Source organism: Anomaloglossus baeobatrachus, chromosome 5 (genome assembly GCF_048569485.1).
Source record: "Anomaloglossus baeobatrachus isolate aAnoBae1 chromosome 5, aAnoBae1.hap1, whole genome shotgun sequence".
NCBI lineage: Eukaryota > Metazoa > Chordata > Amphibia > Anura > Aromobatidae > Anomaloglossus > Anomaloglossus baeobatrachus.
Window position 1 is genome coordinate 598,901,088 of NC_134357.1, and position 12,569 is coordinate 598,913,656.

Consider the following 12,569-nt stretch of genomic DNA (forward strand, 5'->3'; position numbering starts at 1 on the left):
GTGCTCTGTATGTGCAGTATTAGTGCTCTGTATGGTGCAGTATTAGTGCTCTGTATGGTGCAGTATTAGTGCTCTGTATGGTGCAGTATTAGTGCTCTGTATGGTGCAGTATTAGTGCTCTGTGTGGTGCAGTATTAGTGCTCTGTATGGTGTAGTATTAGTGCTGTGTATGGTGCAGTATTAGTGCTCTGTATGGTGTAGTATTAGTGCTCTGTATGGTGCAGTATTAGTGCTCTGTATGGTGCAGTATTAGTGCTCTGTATAGTGCAGTATTAGTGCTCTGTATGGTGCAGTGTTAGTGCTCTGTATGGTGCAGTATTAGTGCTCTGTATGGTGCAGTATTAGTGCTCTGTATGGTGCAGTATTAGTGCTGTGTATGGTGCAGTATTAGTGCTCTGTATGGTGCAGTATTAGTGCTCTGTATGGTGCAGTATTAGTGCTCTGTATGGTGCAGTATTAGTGCTCGTGTATGGTGCAGTATTAGTGCTCTGTATGGTGCAGTATTAGTGCTCTGTATGGTGCAGTATTAGTGCTCTGTATGGTGTAGTATTAGTGCTCTGTATGGTGCAGTATTAGTGCTCTGTATGGTGCAGTATTAGTGCTCTGTATGGTGCAGTATTAGTGCTCTGTATGGTGCAGTATTAGTGCTCTGTATGGTGTAGTATTAGTGCTGTGTATGGTGCAGTATTAGTGCTCTGTATGGTGCAGTATTAGTGCTCTGTATGGTGCAGTATTAGTGCTCTGTATGGTGTAGTATTAGTGCTCTGTATGGTGCAGTATTAGTGCTCTGTATGGTGCAGTATTAGTGCTCTGTATGTGCAGTATTAGTGCTCTGTATGGTGCAGTGTTAGTGCTCTGTATGGTGCAGTATTAGTGCTCTGTATGGTGCAGTATTAGTGCTCTGTATGGTGCAGTATTAGTGCTCTGTATGGTGTAGTATTAGTGCTCTGTATGGTGCAGTATTAGTGCTCTGTATGGTGCAGTATTAGTGCTCTGTATGGTGCAGTATTAGTGCTCTGTATAGTGCAGTATTAGTGCTCTGTATGGTGCAGTATTAGTGCTCTGTATGGTGTAGTATTAGTGCTGTGTATGGTGCAGTATTAGTGCTCTGTATGGTGCAGTATTAGTGCTCTGTATGGTGCAGTATTAGTGCTCTGTATGGTGCAGTATTAGTGCTCTGTATGGTGTAGTATTAGTGCTCTGTATGGTGCAGTATTAGTGCTCTGTATGGTGTAGTATTAGTGCTTTGTATGGTGCAGTATTAGTGCTCTGTATGGTGCAGTATTAGTGCTCTGTATGGTGCAGTATTAGTGCTCTGTATGGTGCAGTATTAGTGCTGTGTATAGTGCAGTATTAGTGCTCTGTATGGTGCAGTATTAGTGCTCTGTATGGTGCAGTATTAGTGCTCTGTATGGTGCAGTATTAGTGCTCTGTATGGTGCAGTATTAGTGCTCTGTATGGTGCAGTATTAGTGCTCTGTATGGTGCAGTATTAGTGCTCTGTATGGTGCAGTATTAGTGCTCTGTATGGTGCAGTATTAGTGCTGTGTATGGTGCAGTATTAGTGCTCTGTATGGTGTAGTATTAGTGCTCTGTATGGTGCAGTATTAGTGCTCTGTATGGTGTAGTATTAGTGCTCTGTATGGTGTAGTATTAGTGCTCTGTATGGTGCAGTATTAGTGCTCTGTATGGTGCAGTATTAGTGCTCTGTATGGTGCAGTATTAGTGCTCTGTATGGTGCAGTATTAGTGCTCTGTATGGTGCAGTATTAGTGCTCTGTATGGTGCAGTATTAGTGCTCTGTATGGTGCAGTATTAGTGCTCTGTATGGTGCAGTATTAGTGCTCTGTATGGTGTAGTATTAGTGCTCTGTATGGTGCAGTATTAGTGCTCTGTATGGTGTAGTATTAGTGCTCTGTATGGTGCAGTATTAGTGCTCTGTATGGTGCAGTATTAGTGCTCTGTATGGTGCAGTATTAGTGCTCTGTATGGTGCAGTAATAGTGCTCTGTATGGTATAGTATTAGTGCTCTGTATGGTGCAGTATTAGTGCTCTGTATGGTGCAGTATTAGGGCTCTGTATGGTGTAGTATTAGTGCTCTGTATGGTGTAGTATTAGTGCTCTGTATGGTGCAGTATTAGTGCTCTGTATGGTGCAGTATTAGTGCTCTGTATGGTGCAGTATTAGTGCTCTGTATGGTGTAGTATTAGTGCTCTGTATGGTGTAGTATTAGTGCTCTGTATGGTGCAGTATTAGGGCTCTGTATGGTGCAGTATTAGTGCTCTGTATGGTGCAGTATTAGTGCTCTGTATGGTGCAGTATTAGTGCTCTGTATGGTGCAGTATTAGTGCTCTGTATGGTGCAGTATTAGTGCTCTGTATGGTGTAGTATTAGTGCTGTGTATGGTGCAGTATTAGTGCTCTGTATGGTGCAGTATTAGTGCTCTGTATGGTGCAGTATTAGTGCTGTGTATGGTGCAGTATTAGTGCTCTGTATGGTGCAGTATTAGTGCTCTGTATGGTGCAGTATTAGTGCTCTGTATGGTGCAGTATTAGTGCTGTGTATGGTGCAGTATTATTGCTCTGTATGGTGTAGTATTAGTGCTCTGTATGGTGCAGTATTAGTGCTCTGTATGGTGTAGTATTAGGGCTCTGTATAGTGCAGTATTAGTGCTCTGTATGGTGCAGTATTAGTGCTCTGTATGGTGCAGTATTAGTGCTCTGTATGGTGCAGTATTAGTGCTCTGTATGGTGCAGTATTAGTGCTCTGTATGGTGCAGTATTAGTGCTCTGTATGGTGTAGTATTAGTGCTGTGTATGGTGCAGTATTAGTGCTCTGTATGGTGTAGTATTAGTGCTCTGTATGGTGCAGTATTAGTGCTCTGTATGGTGCAGTATTAGTGCTCTGTATAGTGCAGTATTAGTGCTCTGTATGGTGCAGTGTTAGTGCTCTGTATGGTGCAGTATTAGTGCTCTGTATGGTGCAGTATTAGTGCTCTGTATGGTGCAGTATTAGTGCTGTGTATGGTGCAGTATTAGTGCTCTGTATGGTGCAGTATTAGTGCTGTGTATGGTGCAGTGTTAGTGCTCTGTATGGTGCAGTATTAGTGCTCTGTATGGTGCAGTATTAGTGCTCTGTATGGTGCAGTATTAGTGCTCTGTATGGTGTAGTATTAGTGCTCTGTATGGTGCAGTATTAGTGCTCTGTATGGTGTAGTATTAGGGCTCTGTATAGTGCAGTATTAGTGCTCTGTATGGTGCAGTATTAGTGCTCTGTATGGTGCAGTATTAGTGCTCTGTATGGTGCAGTATTAGTGCTCTGTATGGTGCAGTATTAGTGCTCTGTATGGTGCAGTATTAGTGCTCTGTATGGTGTAGTATTAGGGCTCTGTATAGTGCAGTATTAGTGCTCTGTATGGTGCAGTATTAGTGCTCTGTATGGTGCAGTATTAGTGCTCTGTATGGTGCAGTATTAGTGCTCTGTATGGTGCAGTATTAGTGCTCTGTATGGTGCAGTATTAGTGCTCTGTATGGTGCAGTATTAGTGCTCTGTATGGTGCAGTATTAGTGCTCTGTATGGTGCAGTATTAGTGCTCTGTATGGTGTAGTATTAGTGCTGTGTATGGTGCAGTATTAGTGCTCTGTATGGTGTAGTATTAGTGCTCTGTATGGTGCAGTATTAGTGCTCTGTATGGTGCAGTATTAGTGCTCTGTATAGTGCAGTATTAGTGCTCTGTATGGTGCAGTGTTAGTGCTCTGTATGGTGCAGTATTAGTGCTCTGTATGGTGCAGTATTAGTGCTCTGTATGGTGCAGTATTAGTGCTGTGTATGGTGCAGTATTAGTGCTCTGTATGGTGCAGTATTAGTGCTCTGTATGGTGCAGTATTAGTGCTCTGTATGGTGCAGTATTAGTGCTGTGTATGGTGCAGTATTAGTGCTCTGTATGGTGTAGTATTAGTGCTCTGTATGGTGCAGTATTAGTGCTCTGTATGGTGTAGTATTAGGGCTCTGTATAGTGCAGTATTAGTGCTCTGTATGGTGCAGTATTAGTGCTCTGTATGGTGCAGTATTAGTGCTCTGTATGGTGCAGTATTAGTGCTCTGTATGGTGCAGTATTAGTGCTCTGTATGGTGTAGTATTAGTGCTCTGTATGGTGCAGTATTAGTGCTCTGTATGGTGTAGTATTAGGGCTCTGTATAGTGCAGTATTAGTGCTCTGTATGGTGCAGTATTAGTGCTCTGTATGGTGCAGTATTAGTGCTCTGTATGGTGCAGTATTAGTGCTCTGTATGGTGCAGTATTAGTGCTCTGTATGGTGTAGTATTAGGGCTCTGTATAGTGCAGTATTAGTGCTCTGTATGGTGCAGTATTAGTGCTCTGTATGGTGCAGTATTAGTGCTCTGTATGGTGCAGTATTAGTGCTCTGTATGGTGCAGTATTAGTGCTCTGTATGGTGCAGTATTAGTGCTCTGTATGGTGCAGTATTAGTGCTCTGTGTGGTGCAGTATTAGTGCTCTGTATGGTGTAGTATTAGTGCTGTGTATGGTGCAGTATTAGTGCTCTGTATGGTGTAGTATTAGTGCTCTGTATGGTGCAGTATTAGTGCTCTGTATGGTGCAGTATTAGTGCTCTGTATAGTGCAGTATTAGTGCTCTGTATGGTGCAGTGTTAGTGCTCTGTATGGTGCAGTATTATTGCTCTGTATGGTGCAGTATTAGTGCTCTGTATGGTGCAGTATTAGTGCTGTGTATGGTGCAGTATTAGTGCTCTGTATGGTGCAGTATTAGTGCTCTGTATGGTGCAGTATTAGTGTGCTCTGTATGGTGCAGTATTAGTGCTGTGTATGGTGCAGTATTAGTGCTCTGTATGGTGCAGTATTAGTGCTCTGTATGGTGCAGTATTAGTGCTCTGTATGGTGTAGTATTAGTGCTCTGTATGGTGCAGTATTAGTGCTCTGTATGGTGCAGTATTAGTGCTCTGTATGGTGCAGTATTAGTGCTCTGTATGGTGCAGTATTAGTGCTCTGTATGGTGTAGTATTAGTGCTGTGTATGGTGCAGTATTAGTGCTCTGTATGGTGCAGTATTAGTGCTCTGTATGGTGCAGTATTAGTGCTCTGTATGGTGTAGTATTAGTGCTCTGTATGGTGCAGTATTAGTGCTCTGTATGGTGCAGTATTAGTGCTCTGTATAGTGCAGTATTAGTGCTCTGTATGGTGCAGTGTTAGTGCTCTGTATGGTGCAGTATTAGTGCTCTGTATGGTGCAGTATTAGTGCTCTGTATGGTGCAGTATTAGTGCTCTGTATGGTGTAGTATTAGTGCTCTGTATGGTGCAGTATTAGTGCTCTGTATGGTGCAGTATTAGTGCTCTGTATGGTGCAGTATTAGTGCTCTGTATAGTGCAGTATTAGTGCTCTGTATGGTGCAGTATTAGTGCTCTGTATGGTGTAGTATTAGTGCTGTGTATGGTGCAGTATTAGTGCTCTGTATGGTGCAGTATTAGTGCTCTGTATGGTGCAGTATTAGTGCTCTGTATGGTGCAGTATTAGTGCTCTGTATGGTGTAGTATTAGTGCTCTGTATGGTGCAGTATTAGTGCTCTGTATGGTGTAGTATTAGTGCTTTGTATGGTGCAGTATTAGTGCTCTGTATGGTGCAGTATTAGTGCTCTGTATGGTGCAGTATTAGTGCTCTGTATGGTGCAGTATTAGTGCTGTGTATAGTGCAGTATTAGTGCTCTGTATGGTGCAGTATTAGTGCTCTGTATGGTGCAGTATTAGTGCTCTGTATGGTGCAGTATTAGTGCTCTGTATGGTGCAGTATTAGTGCTCTGTATGGTGCAGTATTAGTGCTCTGTATGGTGCAGTATTAGTGCTCTGTATGGTGCAGTATTAGTGCTGTGTATGGTGCAGTATTAGTGCTCTGTATGGTGTAGTATTAGTGCTCTGTATGGTGCAGTATTAGTGCTCTGTATGGTGTAGTATTAGTGCTCTGTATGGTGTAGTATTAGTGCTCTGTATGGTGCAGTATTAGTGCTCTGTATGGTGCAGTATTAGTGCTCTGTATGGTGCAGTATTAGTGCTCTGTATGGTGCAGTATTAGTGCTCTGTATGGTGCAGTATTAGTGCTCTGTATGGTGCAGTATTAGTGCTCTGTATGGTGCAGTATTAGTGCTCTGTATGGTGCAGTATTAGTGCTCTGTATGGTGTAGTATTAGTGCTCTGTATGGTGCAGTATTAGTGCTCTGTATGGTGTAGTATTAGTGCTCTGTATGGTGCAGTATTAGTGCTCTGTATGGTGCAGTATTAGTGCTCTGTATGGTGTAGTATTAGTGCTCTGTATGGTGTAGTATTATTGCTCTGTATGGTGCAGTATTAGTGCTCTGTATGGTGCAGTATTAGTGCTCTGTATGGTGCAGTATTAGTGCTCTGTATGGTGCAGTATTAGTGCTCTGTATGGTGTAGTATTAGTGCTCTGTATGGTGCAGTATTAGTGCTCTGTATGGTGCAGTATTAGTGCTCTGTATGGTGCAGTATTAGTGCTCTGTATGGTGTAGTATTAGTGCTCTGTATGGTGCAGTATTAGTGCTGTGTATGGTGCAGTATTAGTGCTCTGTATGGTGCAGTATTAGTGCTGTGTATGGTGCAGTATTAGTGCTCTGTATGGTGCAGTATTAGTGCTCTGTATGGTGCAGTATTAGTGCTCTGTATGGTGCAGTATTAGTGCTCTGTATGGTGCAGTATTAGTGCTCTGTATGGTGTAGTATTAGTGCTCTGTATGGTGCAGTATTAGTGCTCTGTATGGTGCAGTATTAGTGCTCTGTATGGTGCAGTATTAGTGCTCTGTATGGTGCAGTATTAGTGCTCTGTATGGTGCAGTATTAGTGCTCTGTATGGTGCAGTATTAGTGCTCTGTTTGGTGTAGTATTAGTGCTCTGTATGGTGCAGTATTAGTGCTCTGTATGGTGTAGTATTAGTGCTCTGTATGGTGCAGTATTAGTGCTCTGTATGGTGTAGTATTAGTGCTCTGTATGGTGCAGTATTAGTGCTCTGTATGGTGCAGTATTAGTGCTCTGTATGGTGCAGTATTAGTGCTCTGTATGGTGCAGTATTAGTGCTCTGTATGGTGCAGTATTAGTGCTCTGTATGGTGCAGTATTAGTGCTCTGTATGGTGCAGTATTAGTGCTCTGTATGGTGTAGTATTAGTGCTCTGTATGGTGCAGTATTAGTGCTCTGTATGGTGTAGTATTAGTGCTTTGTATGGTGCAGTATTAGTGCTCTGTATGGTGCAGTATTAGTGCTCTGTATGGTGCAGTATTAGTGCTCTGTATGGTGCAGTATTAGTGCTGTGTATAGTGCAGTATTAGTGCTGTGTATAGTGCAGTATTAGTGCTCTGTATGGTGCAGTATTAGTGCTCTGTATGGTGCAGTATTAGTGCTCTGTATGGTGCAGTATTAGTGCTCTGTATGGTGCAGTATTAGTGCTCTGTATGGTGCAGTATTAGTGCTCTGTATGGTGTAGTATTAGTGCTCTGTATGGTGCAGTATTAGTGCTCTGTATGGTGCAGTATTAGTGCTGTGTATGGTGCAGTATTAGTGCTCTGTATGGTGTAGTATTAGTGCTCTGTATGGTGCAGTATTAGTGCTCTGTATGGTGTAGTATTAGTGCTCTGTATGGTGTAGTATTATTGCTCTGTATGGTGCAGTATTAGTGCTCTGTATGGTGCAGTATTAGTGCTCTGTATGGTGCAGTATTAGTGCTCTGTATGGTGCAGTATTAGTGCTCTGTATGGTGCAGTATTAGTGCTCTGTATGGTGCAGTATTAGTGCTCTGTATGGTGCAGTATTAGTGCTCTGTATGGTGCAGTATTAGTGCTCTGTATGGTGTAGTATTAGTGCTCTGTATGGTGCAGTATTAGTGCTCTGTATGGTGTAGTATTAGTGCTCTGTATGGTGCAGTATTAGTGCTCTGTATGGTGCAGTATTAGTGCTCTGTATGGTGCAGTATTAGTGCTCTGTATGGTGCAGTAATAGTGCTCTGTATGGTATAGTATTAGTGCTCTGTATGGTGTAGTATTAGTGCTCTGTATGGTGCAGTATTAGGGCTCTGTATGGTGTAGTATTAGTGCTCTGTATGGTGTAGTATTAGTGCTCTGTATGGTGCAGTATTAGTGCTCTGTATGGTGCAGTATTAGTGCTCTGTATGGTGCAGTATTAGTGCTCTGTATGGTGTAGTATTAGTGCTCTGTATGGTGTAGTATTAGTGCTCTGTATGGTGCAGTATTAGGGCTCTGTATGGTGCAGTATTAGTGCTCTGTATGGTGCAGTATTAGTGCTCTGTATGGTGCAGTATTAGTGCTCTGTATGGTGCAGTATTAGTGCTCTGTATGGTGCAGTATTAGTGCTCTGTATGGTGTAGTATTAGTGCTGTGTATGGTGCAGTATTAGTGCTCTGTATGGTGCAGTATTAGTGCTCTGTATGGTGTAGTATTAGTGCTCTGTATGGTGCAGTATTAGTGCTTTGTATGGTGCAGTATTAGTGCTGTGTATAGTGCAGTATTAGTGCTCTGTATGGTGCAGTATTAGTGCTCTGTATGGTGCAGTATTAGTGCTCTGTATGGTGCAGTATTAGTGCTCTGTATGGTGTAGTATTAGATCTCTGTATGGTGTAGTATTAGTGCTCTGTATGGTGCAGTATTAGTGCTGTGTATGGTGTAGTATTAGTGCTCTGTATGGTGCAGTATTAGTGCTCTGTATGGTGCAGTATTAGTGCTCTGTATGGTGCAGTATTAGTGCTCTGTATGATGCAGTATTAGTGCTCTGTATGGTGCAGTATTAGTGCTGTGTATAGTGCAGTATTAGTGCTCTGTATGGTGCAGTATTAGTGCTCTGTATGGTGCAGTATTAGTGCTCTGTATGGTGTAGTATTAGATCTCTGTATGGTGTAGTATTAGTGCTCTGTATGGTGCAGTATTAGTGCTCTGTATGGTGCAGTATTAGTGCTCTGTATGGTGCAGTATTAGTGCTCTGTATGGTGCAGTATTAGTGCTCTGTATGGTGCAGTATTAGTGCTCTGTATGATGCAGTATTAGTGCTCTGTATGGTGCAGTATTAGTGCTCTGTATGATGCAGTATTAGTGCTCTGTATGGTGCAGTATTAGTGCTCTGTATGGTGCAGTATTAGTGCTCTGTATGGTGCAGTATTAGTGCTCTGTATGGTGCAGTATTAGTGCTCTGTATGGTGCAGTATTAGTGCTCTGTATGATGCAGTATTAGTGCTCTGTATGGTGTAGTATTAGTGCTCTGTATGGTGCAGTATTAGTGCTCTGTATGGTGCAGTATTAGTGCTCTGTATGATGCAGTATTAGTGCTCTGTATGGTGCAGTATTAGTGCTCTGTATGATGCAGTATTAGTGCTCTGTATGGTGTAGTATTAGTGCTCTGTATGGTGCAGTATTAGTGCTCTGTATGGTGCAGTATTGGTGCTCTGTATGGTGCAGTGTTAGTGCTCTGTATGGTGCAGTGTGTTAGTGCTCTGTATGGTGCAGTATTAGTGCTCTGTATGATGCAGTATTAGTGCTCTGTATGGTGCAGTATTAGTTCTCTGTATGGTGCAGTATTAGTGCTCTGTATGGTGCAGTATTAGTGCTCTGTATGATGCAGTATTAGTGCTCTGTATGGTGTAGTATTAGTGCTCTGTATGGTGCAGTATTAGTGCTCTGTATGGTGCAGTATTAGTGCTCTGTATGATGCAGTATTAGTGCTCTGTATGGTGCAGTATTAGTGCTCTGAATGGTGCAGTATTAGTGCTCTGAATGGTGCAGTATTAGTGCTCTGTATGGTGCAGTATTAGTGCTCTGTATGGTGCAGTATTAGTGCTCTGTATGGTGCAGTATTAGTGCTCTGTATGGTGTAGTATTAGTGCTCTGTATGGTGCAGTATTAGTGCTCTGTATGGTGCAGTATTAGTTCTCTGTATGGTGTAGTATTAGTGCTCTGAATGGTGCAGTATTAGTGCTCTGTATGGTGCAGTATTAGTGCTCTGTATGGTGTAGTATTAGTGCTCTGTATGGTGCAGTATTAGTGCTCTGTATGGTGCAGTATTAGTGCTCTTAATGGTGCAGTATTAGTGCTCTGTATGGTGTAGTATTAGTGCTCTGTATGGTGTATTATTAGTGCTCTGTATGGTGCAGTATTAGTGCTCTGTATGGTGCAGTATTAGTGCTCTGTATGGTGTAGTATTAGTGCTCTGTATGGTGCAGTATTAGTGCTCTGTATGGTGCAGTATTAGTGCTCTGTATGGTGCAGTATTAGTGCTCTGTATGGTGCAGTATTAGTGCTCTGTATGGTGCAGTATTAGTGCTCTGTATGGTGCAGTATTAGTGCTCTGTTTGGTGCAGTATTAGTGCTCTGTAAGTGCAGTATTAGTGCTCTGTATGGTGCAGTATTAGTGCTCTGTATGGTGTAGTATTAGTGCTCTGTATGGTGCAGTATTAGTGCTGTGTATGGTGCAGTATTAGTGCTCTGTATGGTGCAGTATTAGTGCTGTGTATGGTGCAGTATTAGTGCTCTGTATGGTGCAGTATTAGTGCTCTGTATGGTGCAGTATTAGTGCTCTGTATGGTGCAGTATTAGTGCTCTGTATGGTGCAGTATTAGTGCTCTGTATGGTGTAGTATTAGTGCTCTGTATGGTGCAGTATTAGTGCTCTGTATGGTGCAGTATTAGTGCTCTGTATGGTGCAGTATTAGTGCTCTGTATGGTGCAGTATTAGTGCTCTGTATGGTGCAGTATTAGTGCTCTGTATGGTGCAGTATTAGTGCTCTGTTTGGTGTAGTATTAGTGCTCTGTATGGTGCAGTATTAGTGCTCTGTATGGTGTAGTATTAGTGCTCTGTATGGTGCAGTATTAGTGCTCTGTATGGTGTAGTATTAGTGCTCTGTATGGTGCAGTATTAGTGCTCTGTATGGTGCAGTATTAGTGCTCTGTATGGTGCAGTATTAGTGCTCTGTATGGTGCAGTATTAGTGCTCTGTATGGTGCAGTATTAGTGCTCTGTATGGTGCAGTATTAGTGCTCTGTATGGTGCAGTATTAGTGTTCTGTATGGTGCAGTATTAGTGCTGTGTATGGTGCAGTATTAGTGCTCTGTATGGTGCAGTATTAGTGCTCTGAATGGTGCAGTATTAGTGCTCTGTATGGTGCAGTATTAGTGCTCTGTATGGTGCAGTATTAGTGTATTAGTGCTCTGCATGGTGCAGTATTAGTGCTCTGTATGGTGCAGTATTAGTGCTCTGTATGGTGCAGTATTAGTGCTCTGTATGGTGCAGTATTAGTGCTCTGTATGGTGCAGTATTAGTGCTCTGTACGGTGCAGTATTAGTGCTCTGTATGGTGCAGTATTAGTGCTCTGTATGGTGCAGTATTAGTGCTCTGAATGGTGCAGTATTAGTGCTCTGCATGGTGCAGTATTAGTGCTCTGTATGGTGTAGTATTAGTGCTCTGTATGGTGCAGTATTAGTGCTCTGTATGGTGCAGTATTAGTGCTCTGAATGGTGCAGTATTAGTGCTCTGTATGGTGCAGTATTAGTGCTCTGTATGGTGCAGTATTAGTGCTCTGTATGGTGCAGTATTAGTGCTCTGTATGGTGCAGTATTAGTGCTCTGTATGGTGTAGTATTAGTGCTCTGTATGGTGCAATATTAGTGCTCTGTATGGTGCAGTATTAGTGCTCTGTATGGTGTAGTATTAGTGCTCTGTATGGTGTAGTATTAGTGCTCTGTATGGTGCAGTATTAGTGCTCTGTATGGTGCAGTATTAGTGCTCTGTATGGTGTAGTATTAGTGCTCTGTATGGTGCAGTATTAGTGCTCTGTATGGTGCAGTATTAGTGCTCTGTATGGTGTAGTATTAGTGCTCTGTATGGTGCAGTATTAGTGCTCTGTATGGTGCAGTATTAGTGCTCTGTATGGTGCAGTATTAGTGCTCTGTATGGTGCAGTATTAGTGCTCTGTATGGTGCAGTATTAGTGCTCTGTATGGTGCAGTATTAGTGCTCTGTATGGTGCAGTATTAGTGCTCTGTATGGTGTAGTATTAGTGCTCTGTATGGTGCAGTATTAGTGCTCTGTATGGTGCAGTATTAGTGCTCTGTATGGTGCAGTATTAGTGCTCTGTATGGTGCAGTATTAGTGCTCTGTATGGTGCAGTATTAGGGCTCTGTATGGTGTAGTATTAGTGCTCTGTATGGTGTAGTATTAGTGCTCTGTATGGTGTAGTATTAGTGCTCTGTATGGTGCGGTATTAGGGCTCTGTATGCTGCGGTATTAGTGCTCTGTATGGTGCAGTATTAGGGCTCTGTATGGTGTAGTATTAGTGCTCTGTATGGTGTAGTATTAGTGCTCTGTATGGTGTAGTATTAGTGCTCTGTATGGTGCAGTATTAGGGCTCTGTATGGTGCAGTATTAGTGCTCTGAATGGTGCAGTATTAGTGCTCTGTATGGTGCAGTATTAGTGCTCTGTATGGTGCAGTATTAGTGCTCTGTATGGTGCAGTATTAGTGCTCTGTATGGTGTAGTATTAG